Source organism: Myotis brandtii, unplaced genomic scaffold, assembly GCF_000412655.1.
Source record: "Myotis brandtii unplaced genomic scaffold, ASM41265v1 scaffold1031, whole genome shotgun sequence".
NCBI lineage: Eukaryota > Metazoa > Chordata > Mammalia > Chiroptera > Vespertilionidae > Myotis > Myotis brandtii.
The window spans coordinates 22,150-25,190 of record NW_005353465.1 but is presented as its reverse complement, the minus strand read 5'-3'; positions in this window follow the sequence as shown (position 1 = coordinate 25,190).

The following is a 3,041-nucleotide window of genomic DNA, read 5'->3' as shown; positions in this document are numbered from 1 at the left end:
GCTGAAGCCCGCTGACTAAAGCAGGTTTCTGGGGTTTTGTTTAGCTTCTATATTTGCAACATAGTTGCTTAGAGTTGCAGCTGAGAGGCCAGCAAGTCAGGCGGGGAACGTTGGAGTCCGCCGTCACTGGAGCAAGCAAGCCTCCCTGTTCGCTTCAAGCTGTCTGGCTGCCGGCCGCCATCTTGGCTGGCAGTTAATTTGCATGTCTCCCTGATTAGCCAATGGGAAGGGTAGCGGCTGTACGGCTAATTACCATGTTTCTCTTTTATTAGATAGGATGTTTAGCACTTTGTGTGTGTATGTGTGTAACATTGCAAAGCTATATCTGGCCACAAGATGGCAGTATTATCTGTGTTAAAACCAAGTTCTGTACTGTGTCTGCTATATGGAGTAAATCCAGAGGAATTATGAGAGATATAAATTCCTTTAGCAAAAATACTGTATGTATGGGTACATACATTAGCTTGGGAAAACTAAGTGTCAAAGAGATAAGTTTTTTTTGGTGAAAATTGGGAAATAGTTTGAAATCTTCCTTCCTTCCTTCCTTCTTTCCTTCCTTCCTTCCTCCCCTCCCTTCTAGTTCTTTTCTTTCTTTCTTTCTTTCTTTCTTTCTTTCTTTCTTTCTTTCTTTCCTTCCATTTCATTTTTTTTAAATTCTCATTTTATTACATAAAAAATGACAGGTCAAATGAAACAGAGATGTAAAAGAAAAGGTTAATATTCTCACCATTTCCGTTAAATCTCAACCTTCTGAAGTGACTAATGTTAATAGTTTCCTTTCTTGTTTCACATTTCTTTCTCTATACATATGTACAGACAGATATTTTGTATTCCTTTAGATATTTAAGAAAATCTCATTGACTGTTGGGAGATACATTTAGATGGTAGAAAACCTCTCCCATCTCTTCGGTACTGTCACAAATATCACCACTACACCACACACACACACACACACACACACACACATGCACCCTACAAATAAAGTGTGCATAACCCCCCTCTACTGGCACCTTTTTCCACTTTCTCCTGTTTTGAGAAAGAGAAACTTGGTATAGAGAAATTGACCACTTCTGACTTTGCTTTATGTCATTTTCCCATTTCTTATCTCTGTTCTTTGCCACACAATTCTAATGTTCAATGTTCACAAAATCACTTGGAGTAAAACCTGTGGATTCATATATAGACAATTTTCATGTGAATACAAGGGAACCCAACGCAGCTTGGATGAAAGCTTAACATCATCCCTTCAAGAAAGGAGCTCCTCCCCTTGCTTTTTTTTTCTAGGTTTTGCATCCAGATTGAACTTCTTCCCTCACCCACAGGGAGGGGAGGCGGGAGTGGACCTTCTGCTGGCTATGGGGATGCAGTGTCTGGCTCATGGTGTCCTGCAGCAGATGTGGGGAGTTTTCCTTCTTTGTGCTTTTCTGACAATGGGAGGTAAGTCTCCAGTTAATAGGAATTGTTGCTGGGAATGTTTGAAATAACTTTCTTACAGCTAAATTCAATGATTGCAACTTCTCACACTTGTCATAGAAGAGTCTTTCCTGATACACATTTTCCATATGTGGTGCTAATTGTCCCTGTTCTCATCTTTGCCCTTCTCCTCCTCCTTTTACCATAGTTTGTTTCTATCTAAGGAACTTCTCTACCAATGGCAGTTTTTTGCGTGACTACATGGAAACGAAGCCTTTTAATAATGATGTGGCTTCCAGGAGTGCTGCCCTGGTAATGGTCATGTGTCTTTTCATAGGCACCGCGGGACAAGGCGTTCAGCAGCCCCCCGAGCTGACAGCTATGGAAGGAGCATCTGTCCAGATCAACTGCACGTACCAGACACCTGGGTTCAATGGGCTGTTCTGGTACCAACAACATGATGGCGGAGCACCCATATTTCTCTCTTACAATGTCCTGGATGGTTTGGACAGGAGAGGCCGTTTTTCCTCATTCCTTAGTCGCTCTGATACATACAGTTACCTCCTTCTGAGGGAGCTCCAGATGAAAGACGCTGCCTCTTACCTCTGTGCTGTGATAGACACATTGACTATGAGGCCCCTGCAGCTGCACCAAAATTCAAAAGGTAGCCTGGCAGTGAGAAGTTATATTTCCTAAGTATGTGCCTGCTGTGAGTTAAGATGAAATTTTAGAACCAGACTGCCTGGATTTGCAGTCCATTTTAAGATTTTCCTTCCCTGCTTTATAATTCTTTTATATTGTCTTCAATTTTTCAATGAAGTTTGTTACATGTTACAGCCTACTACTATCAGCTAGATTTAAGTAGGGATGGGGGTGTCTGGCCTGAGGGCCTTATCAGGCCTGAGAAATCATTTGGTCTGGCCCCCCAAGGCAACTTCAAGCGGGACTCAAAATTCAATAAATCTAGGTGTTTATTCATAGCAACATAAATTCATATTAAGTGAATTATATTAAGGAAATGATGTTATAAATATCCAAATGACCCTTAGCAGAAAAAAGGTTCCCCACCCCTGGTAGAGAATAAGTAATTATTGCTGTGGCTTTGTCCCCATACAAGACAAAGCTGATCAAGGCTTAGATGGTCAAATTGTAGGATATTTGGATATCAAAAGTGAAAGCTGCCTAAGTTAAAATAAGGTATAGTCAGTCACATGTTACATAATTTGTTTGGAATAAAAGATTAAGCAAAAATTCTCTTTGGGTGAACTTTTGAGATGAAATTTGGATGGACATAATTGTGTTGGAAAGCAATGTAACATTATGAATCAAGGTCATTAAAATGCGTATATTTCTTTTACTGGGTAATTCTATTTTTGAGCTCTCACTTAAAGAGAGGCAGTTAGAAAAGAGAGTTAGGTTTAGAGGCTTTAGACTTTGGCACGTTTATATTGCAGCATTATTCACTAGGGCAAAATATGAGCAACAATCTTAAGTAAGTTATGATCAATGGAATATTTTTCTTTCATTTTTATTTATTGATTTTAGGGAGAGAGAGAAAAGGAGAGAGAGAGAGAGAGAGAGAGAGAGAGAGAGAGAGAGAGAGAGAGAGAAAGAGAGATAAAGAGAGA